Consider the following 24,272-nt stretch of genomic DNA (forward strand, 5'->3'; position numbering starts at 1 on the left):
CCTCACATTTTTTTTGCATCTTCCCCTCTCTCCCCCTCCTTCCCCATCCAGCATCGTCTCTTCTTGCTCACCCCCAGTAGTCCATCCCCTGCCCTCAAACCTTTCCTGGTCCTGCGACTCCTGCCCACTGCAGCTGCTGTGAGCTCTGAACAGGTACTAAAAAAAAACAGCCTACGCAGAGTTTTGTGCTGCAGTGCTTCATGCCAGACTTTGCCCGACCACCCCCTCTAAAACACTTCTTACTGCTGTTGGGGCGATTCTGGTGAGCCTGCCCAGGAGCGCTACAGCACGAGGTTCTCCGCCAGCCGCTCTTTCATTTCTATTTGCAGGGGTGTAGCCGTGGACAGACCTTCACCCATCCATTTTCATCCCAGGCCCACTCAGCAGTGGCCAGTCTGACTGGCAGAACACTTTCAGCCATTATAAGTGCTGGTTTTCAACAAACGCAGGTGGCACTCCATCCTCCATTGCTGCTGTGGCCTGCATCCGGCTGCCCAAGGACATGCAATGGTGATGTTATCCTCAAAATGCAGCACAGGACCTCCCAGCTGCGTGCGCACTGATACCATTGAAGTATCACCCTCTCCTAGGACACAGAGTTTGTTTCTGTGAGGGTGGGATGCTGCAGAGCCGTTAGCACACATGCAGCTGGGAGGTCTTGCGCTGCCTTTTGAGGATGACGTTGTTGCATCTTTGGTTGAGCCAATGGCAGCTACTGGTAAGGGCCTATTGGGGCTGAGGGGAGGGCTGCCAAAAAGGACAGAGGATTTGGTGGAGAGCTAAAGGCAGTGAGTGGGTAGGAAATAATGATCCAGAGGAAAGAGAAATAAGGACAAAGAAGAGGACAGAGAAATAAGATGAGATGCTGAATTGGGGAAAGGGGAAAAAAAGGATGCCGAGAAGGAAGAACTGGACACGGAAGAGATCGACATGAGGGAAGCAATAGGAGATTCTGGACACAGGGAAGTAGATGTTGGGCACGAGGTAAGGAATGGGGAGATTTCAGATTCAGGGAAGGATAACAGCAGGGTCACAAAAGTGAGATGCTGGACACAAGGAAGGATAAAGACAGGGACACAGAAGAGAAATGGATAGTGAATATGATGTGAGAAGAAATGTCAAATGGGCAAGAGATACTGGAAAAAGAGTCAAAAGAAGACAGAGGAATGCAGTAACCAGAACAACATGATTAGAAAAATAAAAGGCTGAAACAGAAGGATCAGTGTCAGAGAAAGATGAAGGGAAGAAGATGGGAGGAGTGAAGAAATGGAAAATAGATGCGAGATTCTGGAAAAGTACTTGAGCAAAAATAAGAGGAAGTGCTAAAGATCCAATCTAACTGGAAAAATAAAAATGACCAGACAAAAGGTACAAAATATTTATTTTTCAATTTTTAGAGAATGGCAAATGTCACCTTTGAAAATGTGCATTACTTATATTTTGTTCTATACAGAAGTAAATGCATTTCTGTTTCTCTTTCTTCTGTGTGCCAATGAGTCTGGGATTTCCATTTATTTTTAGGTCTACATATCTTTTTCAAACTTGCAGTATATGTTTTTTTTATTAGGTGATGATGGTGTGTGTTTTCCATGTGTCATTGAGGTGAGGGATTCTGTTAACATGTAGATTTTTAGGAATCTGTAGCAGTATATGGTGTATAGCCCCGCCTAGCGCATTCCAGGATACAATGGACAGGGCTGAGCGCCGCCATTTTGCGGAGTCGCAGGAAGAGGAGGGAGGCAGGCAGGCTACCCTCCCTCCTCCAATACACAAGGTAGGGGGGACTGGACCACCAGGGACCCCTTGCTGGGGGACTAGGGGGGCTGGAGACCCACCGGATCTCCAGCCCTCCCTGAACCTGGGGGGGGGGGGGATCGTCGGGGGGGGGACTAGAGGTCCAGCGGATCTCCAGCCCCCCTGTCGCTGGGGGGGGGGGGGGTGGTTGGTCGCCCACCTGGGGGAGGGGGGATCGTCGGAGGGGACCGGAGGTCCACCGGACCTCCAGCCCCCATTGCTCGGGGCAGGGGTAGTTAGGGCCTGGTGGTCCCATGGACCTCCAGCCCCTGTGTTTGACAGGTTTGGGCTTTTGACAGCCCAGACCTGTCAAACAAGTGCGGGAGGATTGTGCTGAGCGCATGCTCAGGCACAATTCTCCCGCACTTCTACCCCATGATCAGAGATAATTGCGTGCTTAAATTTGCATGCAATTATCTCTGATCATCAGTGCGGTAAAGCCCCGCGCTGTTCCAACGCTATTTTAGAGCACTGTTTGGAACAGAGCGTGGCTTTTGATCATCTGCTTCTATGTGCTAATATTCAGCGGAGATAACCGACTATCTCACGCTGAATATTTGCACTTAGCTGGCTAAGTGTGAAGGAGTAGCCTAGTGGTTAGTGCAGTGGACTTTGATCCAGGGGAACTGAGTTCGATTCCCACTGCAGCTCCTTGTGACTCTGGGCAAGACACTTAACCCTCCATTGCCCCTGGTACAAAATAAGTACCTGAATATATGTAAACCGCTTTGAATGTAGTTGCAAAAACCTCAAAAAGGCGGTATATCCAGTCTCATTTCCCTTTCCCCTAAGTGATATTTAACCATTCCTGGTTGGTTAAATAGCATTGAATATTGAGGAGATAATGTTCCTGGCTGCAGCAATATAAACTTCAGTTTACTATGCGGTACTGATACCATAGGTTAGTGACTTGCATGGTAAACTGGACTATGGCAGAATTGAGAATTTTATCACAGTTCAGTAACTATCCTTCTAAATGGATAGGACATCACTGGGCAAAGCTCTATGAATAACAAAGAAACAGAGAGTATAAATAGCTCTAACAGATGTCTTTCTCTTCACCAAAAACTGCCTTGTGCTCCAGACGGAAGCAATATCCAGCCAGGGCTCTTGCAAGCTGATCCAAACCATGCTCAGTGACTACACCAGAGAGACAAGATGCCAAGGACAAAACACTTTTTCAAGACAGACACTGCATGCTAGAAGATAGCCAAGTTAATATTGTCAGGTTAGCATACCCTAGAAATCAAACTGGGTCTGTCTGGTAATTCAGATGTGACCTTACAACACCTACGATGTACAAATTTGATAAATTTTTAATGCTTGAAATTGCACCTTAAAAAAATGCACCCCACCTTATTGAAACACCAGCTGTAACTGAATCTTGATTATTCTATGCAGTGTGTACTGAATTTTCAGCTGGCATGGTGAATGTCTTAAATAAGCGCTGGAACTCAATGTAAACATTCAGTGTTGCTATCTGTTTAGATAGTGGTACTGAATACACATTTTGGCCAGAAACTGCACTGGCACGATACATTTTAGTTTAGGCCTGCTATTCACTTGATAATGGTTTCAGCCTGATATTTACCTGCTAAACAGATAAATCCGGCCTACATTTATACAGACAGTATTAGCAATTTAAATGGTCTAATACAACCTGCACAACTTTTAAAAGTATATGAATAAGCAAATTACTGCAATAGCTGGCAAATGTATAAATTTGCTTTGAATATCCACTCAAGTATTTTAAATGCTTGATGTATTGGAAACAAAATGTAACTCATCTTACTGTAACCTACAACTGAACCAAGATGCATGTCCTGTACAAAAATCAAATAATTTTTTATTTATTAGGATTTATTTACTGCCTTTTAAAAGGAATTCATTCAAGGATATGAAGGGACTAAGGCCTGAGATAGGGCTGCTGGCTATCATGGCATGCTACATATTTTTAACTCAATTATTTCAAGTAGGGCTGCAGTTCAATAAAAACTTTTAATCATGATTAAGGGTTCACGGGTTACGTTTATTTGATTATTGCCTAAGGTTAAAGTCATCAAAACAATTTACATAAAGTAAAATTCCACATACAGCACAGTACATTGCATTTTTTAAATTTTACAATATAAGCAAATATAGCAGCACACATAAAATAAAACAGTAACAAAGCAAAAATACTTTGTGTGAAAAATTGTGAATACCAGAAGCAAAATTAATCAAGCACTTAAAATTTTTAATCAAGGATTAAAGGCAGGGTATAGCCAGTAGTCCATTTTGGGGGGGGGGGGGGGGGGGGGGGGCACAGGGGTGGACTAGGGGAGGCACATTTCCTCCCCCTCCATTAGGTATCATACCTTTGCTGGTGGAGATGCCGAAGCCCCACCAGTTGAACAAATCCACTGCCAAAGCAGCCCTCTTCCTCCTTGTACTGCCTCAGGAGCGAAGAAGTCAATGGGGTGCCTCCAGTCGCCATTCCCCGAGCATGCACAGTTCATGCACAAACTACAGGAGTGCAGGAGTCGGAGGCTGGAGGGAAAGGGAAATGGGACTTGATATACCGCCTTTCTGAGGCTTTTGCAACTACATTCAAAGCGGTTTACATTTATACAGGTACTTATTTTGTACCTGGGGCAATGGAGGATTAAGTGACTTGCCCAGAGTCACAAGGAGCTGCAGTGGGATGCCATTGACCTCCTCGTACCTGAGGCAGTGCAAGGAGGAAGGGGTGACTCAGGCAGGGATTTGTTTTGGCTGCCAAGGCTTCAGTAATCCCATCACCCCACCCCAGGGCCATTATCTCTGTCTCCCCTCCCTCCCTCTCTCTGAGCCCAACATCTCTCCCTCTCTTCTCTCTCCACCTTTCTCTCCCTCAGTTCAGCTTCTCTTCCTACTTCTCCCTTCCCCTCTGCAGAATCTACCATCTCTTCCTCCCCTTTTAGTCCTGTCCATGGATCTCTCTCAGAGCCCTCCTTCCCTCCCCCCATCTGGTACTCTCCCTTTCTCCGCCCTGGCTCTCTCAAGTCCCCTCCCCCAGCGGCTCTCTCAAGGCCTCCCTCCCCACCTGCGACTCTCTCAAGCCCCCCGCAGCTCCTCCCCCCTGCGGCTCTCAGGGCCCCTCCCCTGTGGGTCTCCCAATCTGCCCGTAGCTTTCTCAAGCCCCCTCCTCCTTGTAATCACCTGTGGTTCGCTCTCCTCCCTCCCCAGACCAGCCCATGGCTCTGGCTCTCCCTCCACGATGTACCTTTCTAAACAGATGTCTTTGGACTTGCAAGCCAGTGGCAACTGTGGTCAAAGGCTGCATGTTGCCTGCTCGGGCCTTTCCCTCTGATCCAGCCAGCCCCTTCTGAAAACAGGAAGTTGTGTCAGTTGTGCCAGAAGGGGTGGGCCGGATAAGAGGGAAAGGCCTGTGCAGTCCGCCTTTGAACACGGCTTGCAGGGCCAAACACTTCTGTTTAGAAAGGTATACCGGGGGAGGGGGTGCGGGGGGGGGGGGGGGAAACCGTGGGAAGCAGAAGGCGGGCAGCTCGCAAATAATTATTAAATCGCAATTATATTTTTAAATAGCACTTAATAATTAACGTACAGCCTTAATTTCAAGCATTTACAAACGCTAAACCACATACACATCTAAATACAGCTGAACTGTTTCCACAAAAATCCAAGAGGTAGTGTCTTATAATTTAGATAGAAACACAGAAACATGATGGCAGATAAAGGCCAAATGGCCCATCCAGTCTGCTCATTCACACCATCCACTGTCTCCTCCTCTACCTAAGAGAGAATTTGGTGGTCTTTTCCCGGAACAGTGAGAGAACCAAAAATGAAGAACAACCATCAAGTGGGAAGAAACCCCAACCGATGGAGAAAAAAGGCAGCAACCATCACAGGAAGAAGAAGTGCACAGTACTGCCCTGCCACCTCTGCAGTAGAAAACTGGAGAACTTTGACAGGACAAAGTCTGGGTCACTGAATCCCACCTGAGTGCCTAACTGGATCACCGAGGCAAAGCAGGCTGCCCCGGATGCCAGCCGGACAGCAACCATATAGAATGTCTAGACATGACCCCAGACGAAGGCTGCAACTCACTAAACAACCAATCTTCCAAGAGTGCTGCACCCTCCACTGTTCGAAGCTGCATCCTCCGCCCAGCGGTGCAACCACCGTAAAATGAGGGACTGTGCTGCCTGCTGGATGCTCGAACCAAGGCAGACCAGGAATGCACCAAAATGCCATCCCAGTTTCCAGAGCAAACAATGCAGGAACAGGCTGACGAACAGGCTGACCATCAGACTCTCAGAAGGAAACTGAAATCTGAAGCCCCCATGAAGGCACACCCAAATAGTAAGCTAGCTGCTGAAGGTAGCCTATGAAGAGGAATCCCTTCCGTATTGTAGAGGCAAGCTACGTGGAATCCACCAGGATGGACAGAGTGGTCTGAAGGGTCCCAGAGAAAATATGCAAAGCTGAGAAGGGACCACCGAGATGGAAACTGGCACAGAGAAGAATGCCCAAACCAGGGACCACTGAAAAGAGAACACAAACACATTCCTCGACTCTGGGATATAGAAGGAAAAGAAGACTGACGTGGGCAGAAGCTCCTCTGCGAAGCAAAGGAAGAAAGATCTCCCGAAACCCATTTCGAATAATCACTCCCAAATACTCCCAGAAGTGCAGTGAACACAACTGGGGCTTGGTGATATTCAGCCCTAGCCCCAAGGATGGAAGAAAGAATCATCTGGGAGGAAACTAGAAGACAGAGTTGCAAACAGCTAAACATTGAAGTACAGCTGAACTGAAAAACCCCTCTATGTCAAACAATGCCACCACTAGTAGCACGACCCGAAAATACATGCCTGAGGAGAGGTGGGAAGGACGAAGGGCCTGAAAGTGAGAACTGTCTCCAAGGTTTGGACAAGGTACTAGAGTAAAAGGCCTTGGTTAGCTAATGAGACAGACATGGGGGAAGCCACTGTCTGCCCTGGGATTGGCAGCATGGAATGTTGCTACCATTTGGAACTCTGCCAGTTACTTGTGACCTGAAATGGCCATGGGGGAAAACGGGCTACTGAGCTAGAAGGTACACTGGCCTGAACCAGTTACATCTATCCTGACATTCTTAAGCTCAAACCGCAGATATCCTCCATGGGGAAGTCAAAATGTAAATGAACGTATGTGTCCATGAGTACCAGGAGTGGTAGAAACTCTCCTCACCAGCTGAACTAACGCAGATTGTGGAGGCCCCATCGTGCAATGTGGTGCCGTTAACTTTCCCTGGTCACACGCCACCTAAAGGCAAACAAACAGAGAGGCCTCCTTTGTTTACAGCTGTGAAAGAAAAAGGGAAAAAAAAGTCTCCCAAACAATAGAGGAAACCAGGGACGTAACCCAGCAAAGGCAAGAAATAAAAACTCACCCCAGGGCGCAGTTTGAGGAGCCCCAATGTGTCTCAGTGCAGCTGAAGGCAAAACGCCATTCTCCGCCTTACAGCCCTCATACTGGGGGTACCAGTATCCTTCCTACAGCCAGCTGGTTGACCAAATTAGAAGGCTTCACTTTTTTGTTTGTTTAATGCTGAACATCCACAGCAGAGGAAGAAGAGAAGAGTAGGGCAGAGAAGGACAGGAGGGTGGGGGAGGGACCTGGAGTGACCAGGTGTACCCCCTAAAGGCATCACCGCTCAGCCACACGGACACAACTTGCACGTCTCTGGATTCATCTGCTGCTGATGCTAACGAACAAGACATTGGGACATAGGAGGAGCCAGCTTTCCTAGTAGACATTAAACGTCATCTGCCATTTAGACGCTCAGTCTCCCAGTCTCGTAAGGTCCTCTTCTAATTTTTCACAATCCTCCCGCGATTTAATGACTTTGAATAACTTTGTGTCATCAGCAAATTTAATTACTTAGAGATAGGAGTAACTAGTGAGGTCATTTATAAATATGCTAAAAAGCAGCGGTCCAGCACAGAGCCCTGGGGAACCCCACTAACTACCCTTCTCCATTGAGAATACTGACCATTTAACCCTACTCTCTTTTACCCAGTTTTTAATCCACAATAGAACGCTACCTCCTATCCCATGACTCTCCAATTTCCTCTGGAGTCTTTCATGAGGTACCTTGTCAAACACCTTCTGAAAATCCAGATACACAATATCAACTGGCTCACCTTTATCCACGTTTGTTAACCCCTTCAAAGAAATGTAGTAAATTGGTAAGGCAAGATTTCCCTTCACTAAATCCATGTTGACTTTGTCTCATTAATCCATGCTTTTGAATATGCTCTGTAATTTTGTTCTTTATAATAGTCTCTACCATTTTGCCCGGCACCGACATCAGACTCACCGGTCTATAATTTCCCGGATCTCCTCTGGAACCTTTTTTAAAAATCGGCGTTACATTGGCCACTCTCCAATCTTCCGGTAACCACACTCGATTTTAAGGATAAATTACATATTACTAACAATAGCTCCGCAACTTCATTTTTCAGTTCTATCAGTACTCTGGGATGAATACCATCCAGTCCAGGAGATTTGTTGCTCTTCAACATGTAGAACTGCCCCATTACATCCTCTAGGTTCATAGAGAATTCATTGTTTCTCTGACTCGTCAGCTTCAAATACTATTTCTGGCACCGGTATCACACCCAAATCTTCCTCGGTGAAGTCCGAAGCAAAGAATTCATTTAATCTCTCTGCTATGGCTTAGTCTTCCCTGATCGCCCCTTTTACTCCTCAGTCATCTAGCGGTCCAACTGATTCTTTTGCCGGCTTCCTGCTTTTAATATACCTAAAAATTTTTTTACTATATGTTTTTGCTTCCAACACAATCTTTTTTTTTTCAAAGTCCCTCTTAGCCTTCCTTATCAGCGCTTTGCATTTGACTTGACATTCCTTATGCTGTTTCTTATTATTTTCAGTTGGTTCCTTCTTTCATTTTCTGAAGGATTTTCTTTTAGCTCTAATAGCTTCCTTCACCTCACATTTTAACCATGCCAGCTGTCATTTGGTCTTCCGTCCTCCATTTTTAATACACAGAATATATTTGGCCTGGGCTTCCAGGATAGTGTTTTTGAACAGCATCCACGCCTGATGTAAATTTTTGACCCTCACAGCCGCTCCTCTAAGTTTTTTTTTTCACCATTCTTCTCATTTTATCATAGTCTCCTTTTTTAAAGTTAAACGCTAACGTATTTGATTTCCTGTGTATGCTTACTTCAAAGCTAATATCAAATCCGATCATATTATGATCAGTGTTATCAAGCGGCTCCAGCACCATTACCTCCTGCACTAGATCATGCGCTCCACTAAGGACTAGGTCTAGAATTTTTCCTTCGCTCGACGGCTCCTGTACCAGCTGCTCCATAAAGCAGTCCTTGATTTCATCAAAGAATTTTACCTCCCTAGCGTGCTCCAATGTTACATTTACCCAGTCAATATCGGGGTAATTGAAATCACCCATTATTACTGTGTTGCCAAATTTGTTTGCATCCCTAATTTCCTTTAACATTTCTGCATCCGTCTGTTCATCCTGGCCAGGTGGACGGTAGTACACTCCTATCACTATCCTTTCCCCCTTTACACATGGAATTTCAATCCATAGTGATTCCAAGATGTGTTTTGTTTCCTGCAGAATTTTCAATCTATTTGATTCAAGGCTCTCCTTAATATACAATGCTACTCCTCCACCAATTCGATCCACCCTATCACTACGATATAATTTGTACCGCAGTATGATAGTGTCCCACTGGTTATCCTCCTTCCACCAGGTCTCAGAGATGCCTATTATATCTAATGTTTTATTTAGTGCAATATATTCTAACCCTCCCATCTTATTTCTTAGGCTTCTGGCATTCGCATATAGACATTTCAAACTAGTAGACTGGCCACACAGGCATCCCAGCAGAGCAGCGGGGCACACTACAGGGCACTGCAGTGGACTTCATATGTACACATCTCACCATTACCCCCTTTTACTGTACGGTGAGCCATTCAAAACCCATGAAAAACCTACTGTACCCAACTATACACCACTACAATAGCCCTTATGGCTGCAGGTGTCACCTATATGTGGGTACAATAGGTTTTGGAGGGCTAACACTTTCCACCACAAATGTAATAGTTAAAGAGTGGATTATGGGCCTGGGTCATCTTCTCTACAGTGCATTGCACCTACCACTAGGCTATTCTAGGAACCTGCTTGCTGCTCTGATACGGGATAAGGTATCTTTTAAAGATATCACCAAAACAGGGAAAATAGGGTATCCCCATAGTGAGGTTGCAAAAGAGACCATAGTAGATCAGGCGTCCTTAAATAAAAATCGCAGATGACATTTAATGTGAGCAAGTGCAAAGTGATGAATGTGGGAAAGAGGAACCTGAATTATAGCTACGTCATGTAAGGTTCCATGTTAGGAGTCACAGACCAAGAAAGGGATCTAGGTGTCATCGTTGATGATACGTTGAACCCTTCTACTCAGTGTGCTGCTGCGGCTAAGAAAGCAAATAGAATGTTAGGTATTATTAGGAAAGGAATGGAAAACAAAAATGAGGACGTTATAATGCCTTTGTATTGCTCCATGGTGCGACCACATCTCGAATATTGTGTTCAATTCTGGTTGCCGTATCTCAAAAAAAGATATAGTGGAATTAGAAAAGGTACAGAGAAGGGCAACGAAAATGATAAAGGGGATGGAACAACTTCCCTATGAGGAAAGGCTAAAGCCACTAGGGCTCTTCAGCTTGGAGAAAAGGCGGCTGAGGGAAGATATGATAGAGGTCTATAAAATAATGAGTGGAGTTGAACGGGTACATAAGTACATAAGTACATAAGTAGTGCCATACTGGGAAAGACCAAAGGTCCATCTAGCCCAGCATCCTGTCACCGACAGTGGCCAATCCAGGTCAAGGGCACCTGGCATGCTCCCCAAACGTAAAAACATTCCAGACAAGTTATACCTAAAAATGCGGAATTTTTCCAAGTCCATTTAATAGCGGTCTATGGACTTGTCCTTTAGGAATCTATCTAACCCCTTTTTAAACTCTGTCAAGCTAACCGCCCGTACCACGTTCTCCGGCAACGAATTCCAGAGTCTAATTACACGTTGGGTGAAGAAACATTTTCTCCGATTCGTTTTAAATTTACCACACTGTAGCTTCAACTCATGCCCTCTAGTCCTAGTATTTTTGGATAGCGTGAACAGTCGCTTCACATCCACCCGATCCATTCCACTCATTATTTTATACACTTCTATCATATCTCCCCTCAGCCGTCTCTTCTCCAAGCTGAAAAGCCCTAGCCTTCTCAGCCTCTCTTCATAGGAAAGTCGTCCCATCCCCACTATCATTTTCGTCGCCCTTCGCTGTACCTTTTCCAATTCTACTATATCTTTTTTGAGATACGGAGACCAGTACTGAACACAATACTCCAGGTGCGGTCGCACCATGGAGCGATACAACGGCATTATAACATCTGCACACCTGGACTCCATACCCTTCCTAATAACACCCAACATTCTATTCGCTTTCCTAGCCGCAGCAGCACACTGAGCAGAAGGTTTCAGCGTATCATCGACGACGACACCCAGATCCCTTTCTTGATCCGTAACTCCTAACGCGGAACCTTGCAAGACGTAGCTATAATTCGGGTTCCTCTTACCCACATGCATCACTTTGCACTTGTCAACATTGAACTTCATCTGCCACTTGCACGCCCATTCTCCCAGTCTCGCAAGGTCCTCCTGTAATCGTTCACATTCCTCCTGCGACTTGACGACCCTGAATAATTTTGTGTCATCGGCGAATTTAATTACCTCACTAGTTATTTACGCTTTCCAAAAATACTAGGACTAGGGGGCATGCGATGAAGTTACAATGTAGTAAATTTAAAATAATAGGAAAAAAATAGTTCTTCACTCAACGTGTAATTAAACTCTGGAATTCGTTGCCAGAGAATGTGGTAAAGGCGGTTAGCTTAGCGGAGTTTAAAAAAGGTTTGGACGGCTTCCTAAAGGAAAAGTCCATAGACCATTATTAAATGGACTTGGGGAAAATCCACTATTTCTGGGATAAGCAGTATAAAATGTTTTGTACTTTTTTGGGATCTTGCCAGGTATTTGTGATCTGGATTGGCCACTGTTGGAAACAGGATGCTGGGCTTGATGGACCTTTAGCTTGTCCCAGTATGGCAATACTTAAGTACTTATGTACTTATGAGTGGCCATAACATGTGAAGCTGTCATAGAGGCTAGTATGTACTGCTTCATTTGCATCTTTGCGGGCTGGGAGTAGTGACCTTCGAAGGAGTAAGGGGGTGTCATTTCTTTATTCCTGCAGTGGTCATCTGGTCACTTAGAGCACTTTTTTGTGGCTTATTTGTTAACAAGTGTAGACCAAAATGTCCAACTTATAGACCTGGATGTTTTTGTTTTGTTCCAATGTAGCAGAAAAACATTCAACTGTTAGGAATGCCCAGATCCTGCCCTTAACATGTCCCTGACACATCCCCTTGTGAACTGAAGTGCCAAAGTATGGTTTCAACAGAATAATACTGCAGAAACACCATATCGGCGTGACAACTTAAAATCTAACAGAAAATGCTGAAAACAGAATATTTAATTTTGGCTATATACAATTACATTATTTTTGCTTTAAACTAGAAGCATTTTTACAGCCTGAAGCAAAGCGGCAATCTTGATGGACAGAAAGACAAAATATTGCCCTAACATCACAAGATAGAGGACAGCAAAACACTGAAGTTACTCTATAGTTACCGGCTGTTCATTTGCATTCTTTAAAGAAGAGCTGCATGCATCCATTCCTACAAGAGAAAAAGAGAAGAAAATGAGATCTAATGATTGAACTAGGCTCAGGTTCATAACCAGAAACACATAAGCAAGCTTCAAGTTTCAATGCAAACTATGTAGGGATCACACAATTAAGTTGGAGATATGATAAGCAATGACCAGTGACAGGGGGAAGGTTCTACTCCAATGTAGGACTGTGACAGATCATGCTAGCTGTTATATGTCTCTATGATCCTTCTAGGATGTGGTTAGTGTACCTGGATAGAATACATCACTTCCTCTTATTGCTGTGAGTTGTAATAAGCAAATAGTTGAGACTGTATATCTGGCCTGACAGTGTCTGAATACATTGTATGGTGTCAGAAGTAAATTATCCATGGAAAGTCACGCATCAGTTCTGCTTCCACTACCACCCTGGCTGGAGAGTTTCCATTCTTCAAGGTCCAAGGAGTGCCTGCTGAGAAAGTCCACCTCCACATTCCAGGATCCAGTGATGTGAGCTGCCAACAAACAAAGAAGATTTTTCTCTGCCCAACTCATGAGGGAGGCCACCTCCACCACCATAGGATGGCTGTGCGACCCACCTTGTTGATATAAAACACCGCTGTTGAATTGTCAGAGAAAACAAGGACTGGGGCCTCCACCAGAAAGGGAGCGAAGTCACATAAGGCATTCTGCACTGCCCTGAGTTCCAACGTAATGAGCTCCCCAATCCGACTTGCTTGTGTCCGTTGTCACCAACTTCCACTGTTATCGGAAAGAGAACTCAGACAGTTAAATTCCTGTGTGACAACCATCACTGCATACTCCGTCTGGTAAACAGTGTCCAAGGAAAATGGAAGTCATACTTCTGTGACATTGGAGACCAGCAACCTAGAAGAGATAATGGATGAATGTAAGCCCTTGACCACGGCACCACTTCCATCGCAGAAGTCAATGGTCCCAGAACTTGGACATAGTCCCAGACGTAAGAACATAAGAGTAGCCATACTGGGTCAGACCAATGGTCCATCTAGCCCAGTATCCTGTTTTCCAAACAGTGGCCAAGCTAAGTTACAAGTACCTGGCAGAAACCCAAATTGTGGCAACATTCCATGCTACAAATTCCAGGAGAAGCAGTTGCTTCCCTTGTCTGTTTCAATAGCAGACTATGGTCTTTTCCTACAGGAATTTGTCCAAACCTTTTTTAAACACAGATACGCTAACTGCTGCTACCATATCCTCTGGCAAAGAGTTCCAGAGCTTAACTATTCGTTGAGTAAAAACATATTTCCACCTATTGGTTTTAAAAGTATTACCATGTAACTTCCTCGAGTGTCCCCTAGTCTTTGTACTGTTGGCACGAGTAAAAAATTGATTTACTTCTACTTGTTATACACCTCTCAGGATTTTGAAGACCTCAATCGTATCTCCCCTCATCTGTCTCTTTTCCAAGCTGAAGAGCCCTAACCTTTTTAGCCTTTCCTCATACGAGAGGAGTTCCATTTTATTTATTGCATTTGTATCCCACATTTTCCCACCTTTTTGCAGGCTCATCCCCTTTATCATTTTGGTCGCTCTTCTTTGAACCTTTTCTAATTCCACTCTATCTATTTTGAGGTATGGTGACCAGAACTGAATGCAATACTCAAGATGCGGACGCACCATGGAGCGATACAAGGGCATTATAGTATTTTCGGTCTTATTCACCATCCCTTTCCTAATAATTCCTAGCATCCCGTTTGCTTTTTTGGCCACCGCCACACACTGAGCAGAAGATTTCAGCGTATTATCTATAATGATACCCAGATGTTTTTTCTTGAGTGCTGACCCCCAAGGTGGACCCTAGCATCAGGTAACTATGATCAGATAACAGACCCTGGACCTGTCTTGATTGAGAAGACAAATTTGTGGAACCAGATTCAACCTCCTGCATTCCATGAGGAAGATCCTCTCCGTTGCTGTGTCAGATAGAATGACCAGAAACTCTAGCATCACTGATGGAGTTAATCTGCTCTTCTCGAAATTGTTCATCCAACCCAACAACTGCAGAGAAGACAACTTTGTCCACTGCCACCACATTGTCTGAACAGAATGACGCATGAATGAGCCAGTTGTTGAGATATGGATGAGAAGGAAGGACGCCAATGCCACCAGCACCACCACCAGCACCATAACCTTGGTAAGCGTTTTTGGTGCCATGGAGAGACCAAATGGGCAAAGCCCTGAACTGGAAGTGAAAGCCCAGCACTGCAAAATGTAAAAACCTCCAATGCGTCAGCCATATGGTACAAGTATGCCACCTTGAGATCGAGGGTGGTGAGAAACTCTCTCGCTTGAATCAAGGCTATAACTGCTCTTACTGTTTCCATGTGAAAGCGAGACACTTAGAAGCAGCAGTTTAGACCTTTGAGATCTAAGACCTGATGAAAGGCGCCTTCCTTCTTTGGGACAATGAAGTAGACAGAGTATCTGCCTTGTCCCTGTTTGGCAGAACAACATGGTCCCAAGTAGTGAGTCAAGATCCTTCCACTACACCAAGTAGAACTTGCTGCCTTCCAAGCGGTTCTGAGTCAAACTTTAGTCAGACTTACCACTGCCAGCTGCTCCCCTCCCTCCCCCCCCCCCCCCCCCCAGTCTCCAGAGGTCTTACTCTAGATGAGAAACGGTCAGGACTGATAATCTATCCCACACTCTCCAATGAACCTCTTTCCTTCTCCTTTCTTTTTTTTTTTAAGTTGTTGTGCTGCAAAAGGAGAGCTCCATGGGAAACAGGGAGAGGTGAAGGGAGGGAAGAAGTAAATTTGAATAGCACTAGAGAGAGATCTGAAGACCTCCAAATATGACTCTGCAGACTCAAGACACCCGCAAAGTTCAACTGGGGACCAAAACTGGACTAGGAGCAAATCACTCAGAGCCAGAGGTTAAAAAGTGTGTCCATCCACCTGTGGGAGATAGAAAGTACTGAGGAGCTGGACTGGATGCCAAGAGAGACGTGTCTCAACTCAGATTTCCGTTCTCTATCTCATGGTTGATGGACACAGCTATCCCACAGGTTCTGGAATAGTGGGAAACTAAGTAATGGAACTGTAAATGTATACAATTTATGGGACACGTGCTGTCGGCGGAAGGATTGAAACCAGATCCCCTTGAAGGTTGACGCAACAGACAATAAGCCACTGCACACAGATAAACACAGAATATTTATCTAGCAAAATTTGTATCTGGATTCTCTTAAATATGTTCATCCATTAAAAAAACTGCAGCAAAATGAGCTCACTTGGCAACCCAAGAGACAAGGCACAGTACTAGATTAGCTGATGTGCTTACTGAAGGAGGCCCCAGTGTAGGAATTCTGTCGCCAGCACTGATCTTGCAGTGTAATGCAATGCTGGCTAACATGGTCAAGAGGCTTGCCTTTTACAAAACAGAAAATCTCTTGCATATGGTTTATTTCCAAAGAGTGTGTGGACACCACTATGAAAACTCACAAAAGAACAACAGAGTAGGGTGTCTGATGGCACTTCCAGCTGCAAGAAAAAGATGGCAAAACCATTCAAGTAGAAGGTTTATTGTAGTATAAACGCTTCCGAGACTTGACACGGTGCCGTATTTCGGTGTTTCCACCTGCATCAGGAGTCTAAAAAGATATATGTGCATCAGAAGACTAAAAAACATATGTGTATATTATATAATTATCTGTATAAAATCACACACATAAATAACAAACAGTAAAAGTAATAATCCAATTAATACCAGTAAAACGACAGATAAGAGTAAAGGCATAAAAATCAAAACATCCTTTATGAATCAAACATACCACTTAAAAAGCACTTAATTTTTAAAATCCTAATAAATAAATATTTCTAAGCATGTATTGATTGACCTTTCTATTCTTCATTTGCAAGTCGCAACCAAAACTAAAACCTAAAGTTTGGTTGAGTGAATATGAGCCAATTGCACAGTAAAGAAAAAAAAACAAAGAAATAAATACATTCCTTCTATACCCAGATACTCAGTCCACTATATAAGAGAAGGTGGTCAAAAACAAATACTGAAAATAGCCTTGCCTAGCCACAAAAAAAAAAAAACACCACCACCTTACAGAATAGTTGTTAAAGGCGACTCCGTAGTTGGGGGTGGAACACCTACTAGCCTGGAATTCAGGAAAGCTGCCAAATGATCTGACTCAGAGAACAAAATTAATAGAGTTCAATTTAATTACACATCTCCATGGTTAATTTAACCAGAGACCTCCATGTTGCAACATCCAAAGCCATCAAACCCAAAAACTGGTGCTGTCTCTTTTTTTACATCTGGATACACCTTAATTCAGAAAAGAAACATGACTGCAGAAAAATAATTTTAATATCCAATCTCTATTGGGATCTAAAACAAAATTTATTATTAAAGTAGCTGCAGTAATTCCCATAAATTTACCTTGCAAAGCCTGAGTCAAATATAAAACATCCAAAGAAACATCTAAACCAGGCATTAAGGCTTGACCACAATCTTTTTAATATAAATAATGGTGATAAGCCTTTTTATATTGATGAAAATGTTTGCTCGGGTATTTTAAGCACCTCAGATACGTAACACTTAAAGTTAATAATGGAGCAACCAATGGCAACTTCAGAAAATTAATAAAAAATGTAGTTTTACATCAAGCTAAATTCTCCAAATTGTTCATTTATGTATCATAACACTATCTTTCATAAGGACTGACTGTTGATCAAAGAGTTGCTTATCCATCACTCACTCCTTTTGAGCTATTCATTTTTCCAAAAGACCAGCTTTCTGCTCTAAAGTTGTAACATGTTATATTAAATTCAAGAATGGGTAGGATAATAAGAAATTTCTGAGAGAGAGTTAACCAGCTTTGCCAAGGTTTCCGAAGTGTGTCCAAGGTTACAGGAATAGGCTTTGACAAAAAAAAAGTCAGCTTGCTCAGTTCTCCCTGAATGGCAAGCAATCCATATTTGGAGCATCTTACAACATGTCACAGCTGGTAGAAGAATGGACCACAATTCCAACAGTAGTCTCTCTTGGCATCTCTTTCGGATGTGCAGGGCCTGCTCCAGGTCTTCTGTCACACAATCATCAGCAGGTGAATGGCTTTCCTGCAGCACAGCTCATTCAGCCAAATCTTCCAGGGGATTCCGCATAACAGGGCTCAAAGTAACATCAGCCCCAAACAAGGAAACAGGCTCACCTGCCCAAACTCCTCCCACAACAAGGCCGCCACTCTGGAGACTTTTGCCATATTTTTGCCTAATGATCCATCAGACTGCTAACAGGAGTGCCAGGTGGCACAACAGGATAAGTGCATGGCTTGCTCTTCCTCTTAGGCATAATCTAAAAATCAGAGGAACATTTATTAAAGAAACAAAGGATCGTTCAGATGCTATCAACAGTCACCATCTTGAGCACTGATTTCAATGGGATAGAATCATGATCTACAAAGATCAAACTACTATGGAATGCAAATTCAAAACCAGAACCAGCCAAAAATTCTTCCTCCTGGAACTGGATAACTTGGCAGCTCTGTCCATAGTACGGAGTCAGCTAGATATAGATGTGGTTCAGTATAGACTATTCTTTGGTAATCTATGGCAGAATAATATAAGAAATAACTTAGGTGAGCATCAAGGTTTAAACATTTTGAGTAAACTACCTCCAGAAACTTCTGGCTACCATGAAACACAAGCATTGACGATCGCAGAGAATGAGAGTCTACCCATTTTCTCTCCTGTAATATCTCAGACACTAGTGAAGCCCTGGATCGGAGATAATTAAAAAACCTCTATGACACTATAAAACAGATTTACCCTCACCAGTCCTTTCCTTTTTTACTCCTGAATTTTTTCCCCATGCAAATCTCTCTCATGGATATTTATTGTGAATATCATGAAAACCCAACTGGCTGCGGAGGGGGGGGGGGGGGGGGGGGGGAGTCCTCCAGGATAGCTTTGGGAACTACTGCATTACACTCTGGGGCTGAACAAAGAGAAGAGCCACAACGTCACTTTAGTGTACTTAAAATTATGCAACAGAAAAAATAGAATTTACTTATTTTAATATACTGTTATTTTAACATACTATTATTTAAATCAATGTTATTAAAATTTATTGGGATTTATTAACTGCCATTATGAAGAGATTCACCCAAGGCGGTATATAGCAGGAACAGTTTAACTTAAAACTTACAATTTTGTTAACAGCATAAAAATAGTACAATAATCAAGTATAAACATCTTCTATATATAAAAAAGGCACCTCCAACGTTCGATGAAGCCTCAAGCCGGAACTTGAGGCGCCCGAGATATCCAGTTTGGCCTTCAGTGTCTGCCCTGCCCTCGCGTCACAACGTCATGATGTCGAGGGCGGAGCAAACACACTCGACGAATCACGGAAGCCCAGCTCTGTTTTCACTCCCCACGAGGTTCATCACCTCCTCTCTCCACCCCCGCCTCAAGTACGCAGCTTCCCCGACCTTCACTCGCCCACGAGGTCGCCGCTTCCCTTCTCCACCCCCCCAACGTCGCCTCTTCCATTCTCCACCCCCCGTTCGACGCTTCCCCTCTCCATCCGCCCGCGAGCGAGGTCGCTGCTTCCCCTATGCTATGCACCCCACAAGGCCTCTTTCAAACTCCACCCCCCCCCCGAGTTCGTCGCTTCCCCTCTCAACCCCACCCCCTGAGGTCGCCACTTCCCATATCCACCCTCCCCCCTCAAACATCGCCGCTTATCTTGAAAAAAAAACAAAAACAATGCAGGCAGCCTTCAGCCATTGGCTGTCTGCTCTGCAGCCACTCATCTCTCCTCTCACTAGCCCTGGAGCGCAGGAACAGGAAGTTCAAAACAACTTCCTGGTACCTGCGCTCCTACGGGGACAGAAAGAGGAGAAAGGAGCAGCAGCATAGCATACAATCAATGCCTCAATGCTGCATTCAGTGCCTGGGAGCAAAGAACAGGGAGGGAGGAGGGCTTGGGGTGAAGAGGGGGGCAGGGGGGAGGGACGGCAGGCTGGAAAGTTGACGGTGAGCAGAGGGGGAGGAAGAGGAGCACAGAAGGGGAAGGGGAATGCACCACCTGCTTAAAACACTCACACATATACACACACACACTCTTTCAAACACATACACTCACTCTGAGGGGGGGAGGGTGGCCTGGAACTTGGAGGGTGACTGGGGCGGTGAGAGGAGGGGGAAGAAGAGGGGCACGGTAGGGGGAGGGGAATGCACCACCTGCTTAAAACACTCACACATACACAGAAACACACACACATGCTTTCAAACACACACACTCTCTCCCTCAATCAATCAATCAATCAATCACTCACACACAAAGTCTATATATATCAAACACACACTCACATTCTTTCTCACACACACAGCCTCACTCTATGTCACACACACTCGCACATTCACTCAGTCTCTCTCACACTGTCACTCTCACACACACACTCTCTCAAACATACACACTACCGATGAAAACCATGCTAGCGCCCGTTTCATTGGGCCTTTTTTTTTTTTACTAGTAAATACAATAAATGAGGTAAACATGAAAACAGTAAATTGACACCTACTAATAGAACAACCTTGAAACAGTATCAAAAATATACACATTTAACAGCACTGGAATTCAAATAGCAGAGATATAATATAATGTTAGCATAATACTTATGATACACCTAATAAGCATGCATTAGAACATAGATATGATGTTGAAGATTTTCTACAATACAGCTTACCATATAGCTGAGAAAGCAAGTGCAGATATATGATGGGAACAAGATGTGCAGTACAGAGTAAATTGGGATAATCTGATGGTTGGCTAAACTCAACGCAAGTTCTTTGTATATTAAAGCAAGAGATGAGGAACTGATCTAAGTTACAGTGTGCGTAGCAAGCTAGTCCAGATGAAGAAAGAGTGTAGAGTCAGTCACCCTACCTATTAAAGGCTTGAGAGAAGAGCCAGGCTTTCTTTCACCTGCTTCCTGAAGTAGAGGTAGTCTTGAATTATATGTAGCCTCTCTGGGAGTAAATGTTATTTTTTCTCAGAAAAATCTTAATCTTTCCTTACTTCATTGATGAGAAATCTTAAGACAGATGTGCTACACAATTTTTGAATATTAGGTTCAACGTTACACAAATTCATAATAAACTTACTGTGAACATCAAGAATTTTTTTAACCTATTTGGGGTCTTTACAGAGCCAGATTAGGATGCCCCCCACCCCCCCTTACAGCTAAATTCTAGTATCATGGCAGTAACAACAACACAAAATCCCTCTACTGCTACTTTGCAAAGTAACAGAAAACTCTGCAAATAAACTGCTCAGAACCTATACAGTACAGTAAACCTTCCATACTAATGGTGCTATATTAGTATGGAAGGTTTACGGTACGATATAGCACCAACTCAGGACACACAGCAGCACCATACCCATGAAACATCAATGCGCCTCCTACTAGAAAAAGCACAGAAGTCGTCAGACTGCTAGATCCCCAAACAGAAACTATATGCTAGCAGAATTCATCTTCTTAGTCACAAGTACAAAACACAGACCATTCTGTAATTGGTGAAGACTGAAAGACCCGAAATTAGAACTGCAAATACCAAAAAGTAGCACTCTGCAAGCAATACAACACAAAGGAAATAAAAATAATAGAGCTATAGTTTTCTTTTAGTTTAACTTTAAACATTTTGTGTACGAGACTTTACCACCACCCATTGACTTAGCAGTAAGGTCTCACATGGTAACCATGTGGTGATCATCTATGCATGTAGAATGATTACCGCCCGGTTTCCGCCTTGCACAGGAAAATAAAAATTATTTTCCGGCGCACATAAAAAACGAAATTACCCCCCAGACCACGTGGTAGCTGGGCAGTAACTACAAACTTGCGCAAATAGGACGAGCGTACGTGCCTATGCGGCTTAGTAATAGGGCCCCCTAAATAGCGCATGCAAATTTGAGTGTGCACCCAATTTGCGCTTGCAATTTAATTGAACAATGAGCCAATTGGTGCTAATTGGCAACAACTAGAATTTACGCATGTATCTTTGTAGTCGGTATTCTATAAAGATCATGAAGGCGCAAAAGGGGCACTCAGGAAGGACAAGGCCATAGCGGAGAGACTGAATCAATTATATGTTTTGGTCTTTATGGAAGAACTAGGAAAAAATGCCCGTTTCTGAACGGAATGAAATGGTCGCTAGCAAGGGGCCCCCTCCCTCCCTCCGAGCTACTTGCCTTGTTCGCTGTGGCGTTTCCGTTTCGGCCCTCGTCGAGTGTCATAGCTCCGCCCTCGACGTCATGACGTTTTGACGCGAGGGCGGTGCAGACATTCCAGTGCACACCGGATATCTCGGGCGCCTCAACTTCCGTGGAGGCTTCAGAACGTTGGGGTTGCCTTTTATATAGAGAGATATGTAAGAGATCTACCTATACCGGAAATGGTTTTCAAGGGCGACGATGAGGACGAACTGAAAGAAATCTCAGTGAACCTGGAAGATGTACTGAGCCAAATTGACAAGTTAAAGAGTGATAACTCCCCTGGACCAGATGACATACACTCCAGGGTACTGAAAGAACTCAAACATGAAACTGCTGATCTGTTGTTAGTGATCTGTAACCTGTCATTAAAATCATCTGTTGTACCTGAGAACTGAAGGGTGGCAAATGCGACACCGATTTTTTTAAAGGGTTCCAAGGGATCCAAGAAATTACAGATTGGTATACCTGATTTCAGTGCCAGGGAAAATAGTGGAAACTATTATAAAGAATAAAATTACGGAACATGTAGATAAACATGGTTTAATGGGACAGAGCCAGCATGGATTCACCCAAGGGAAGTCTTGCCTCACCAATTTGCTTCACTTCTTTTAAGGTGTAAATAAATATGTGGATAAAAGGGTGAGCCAACTGAAACAATGTATTTAGAATTTCAGAAAGGTTTTGACAAAGTTCCTTATGAGAGAATCCTGAGAAAATTAAAAAGACATAGGATACAAGGCAATGTCCTTCTGTGGATTAGGAACTGGTTATTGGACAGAAAACTGTGGGTAAATGGCCATTTTTCTCAATGAAAATTTACAGGAAGACCTTAGGAAACTGGAAGACTGGGCATCCAAATTGCAGATGAAATTTAATGTAGACAAATGCAAAGTGATGCATATTGGGAAGAATAATCAGAATCATAGTTACCTGATGCTAGGGTCCACCTTAGGAGTCAGCACTCAAGAAAAAGATCTAGATTCCACTGTAGACAATACGCTGAAATCTTCTGCCCAGTAAGGGGCGGGAGCCAAAAAAGTAAACAGGATGCTAGGAATTTTTAGGAAAGGGATGCAAAATAAGACCAATATTATAATGCCTCTGTACCGCTCCAAGATGCAACCTCACCTCGAGTACTGCATTCATTTAGGGTTATGGTATCTCAGGGAAGATACAGCGGAATTAGAAAAGGTTCAAAGAAGAGAAACCAAAACGATAAAGGGGATGGAACTCCTCTCATATGAGAAAGGCTAAAGAGGTTAGGGCTCTTCAGCTTGGAGAAAAGACGGCTGGGGGGGGGGGGGGGTATGATTGAGATCTATAAAATCCTGAGTGGTGTAGAACGGGCAGAACTGAATCGATTTTTCACTCTTTCAAAAAGTACAGACACCAGGGGACACTCTATGAAACTGCATGGACATACTTTTGGAACAAATGGAGGGAAGCATTTTTTCACTTGGAGAGTAGTTGGGCTCTGGAACTCGCTGCTGGAGGTTAGCATATTTAGGTATGTTTGTTTTTTTTAGTTACAATTGTACCCCGCGTTTTTCCCACTCATGGCAGGCTCAATGCGGCTTACATGGGGCAATGGAGGGTTAAGTGACTTGCCCAGAGTCAAAAGGAGCTGCCTGTGCCTGAAGTGGGAATTGAACTCAGTTCCTCAGTTCTCCAGGACCAAAGTCCACCACTCTAACCACCAGGCCACTCCTCCACTTGTCCAAACCAAAAAGGTTTGGACAAGTTGCTGGAGGAAAGGTCCATAGTCTGTTGAGACATACATGGGGAAAGCCACAGCTTGCCCTGGGATTGGTAGCATGGAATGTTGCTACTAATTGGGTTTCTGCCAGGTACTTGTGACCTGGATTGGCCACTGTTGGAAACAGGATACTGGGCTAGATGGACAATTGGTCTGACCCAGTATGGCTATTCTTATATTCTTAAGATGCGAGCACATAAATTTTTACATGTGAATCCAAAAGGGGGCGTGGGCAGGCCAGAGGTGTTCCTAGAACTTGCACACAGTGTTAAAGAATACAGCAGATCCGTGCCTAATTTATATGTGAGGATTTACATCAGGTTTCAGTTGGTGTAAATCCTCATTGCAGCTCTAAGTACTATTCTATAAACAGCCCCCAACTTGGGAGCGCCATTTATAGAATTGCGCTTAGCACTCATTTTTTCCAGTGCCCAAATTTGGGTGCCATTTACAGAATCTAGTCCATAGCCTACATAAATTCAAATCAGTTCTTATATACCGCTAATATCCCCTTTTCAGATTCAGTGCGGTTTACATTCTAGATGTAACAGAAGCAAAAACTGTTAAACTATATGCATGAGACAAAGGGGCATTTTAGGGCATTCTATTGGATAACATGAGGAGGCAGAACTCAATAAGGATTGTTATGAAACAGT

At 43.9% G+C, this 24,272-nt stretch overlaps 1 protein-coding gene across 6 annotated transcripts in view; it reads right to left on the minus strand.

Annotated features, from left to right (window-relative positions):
- The window catches only part of TANK (TRAF family member associated NFKB activator), a 113,684-nt gene that overhangs the window by 81,279 nt on the left and 8,133 nt on the right, over positions 1 to 24,272 (minus strand). For all 6 annotated transcript variants that reach the window (XM_030209045.1, XM_030209041.1, XM_030209043.1 and 3 more), the window contains one exon: positions 12,567 to 12,613. The gene's annotated coding sequence lies outside the window, so the exon portion shown is untranslated. The remainder of the gene's footprint in view (positions 1 to 12,566; positions 12,614 to 24,272) is intronic.

The sequence above is a fragment of the Microcaecilia unicolor genome, chromosome 7, assembly GCF_901765095.1.
Source record: "Microcaecilia unicolor chromosome 7, aMicUni1.1, whole genome shotgun sequence".
NCBI lineage: Eukaryota > Metazoa > Chordata > Amphibia > Gymnophiona > Siphonopidae > Microcaecilia > Microcaecilia unicolor.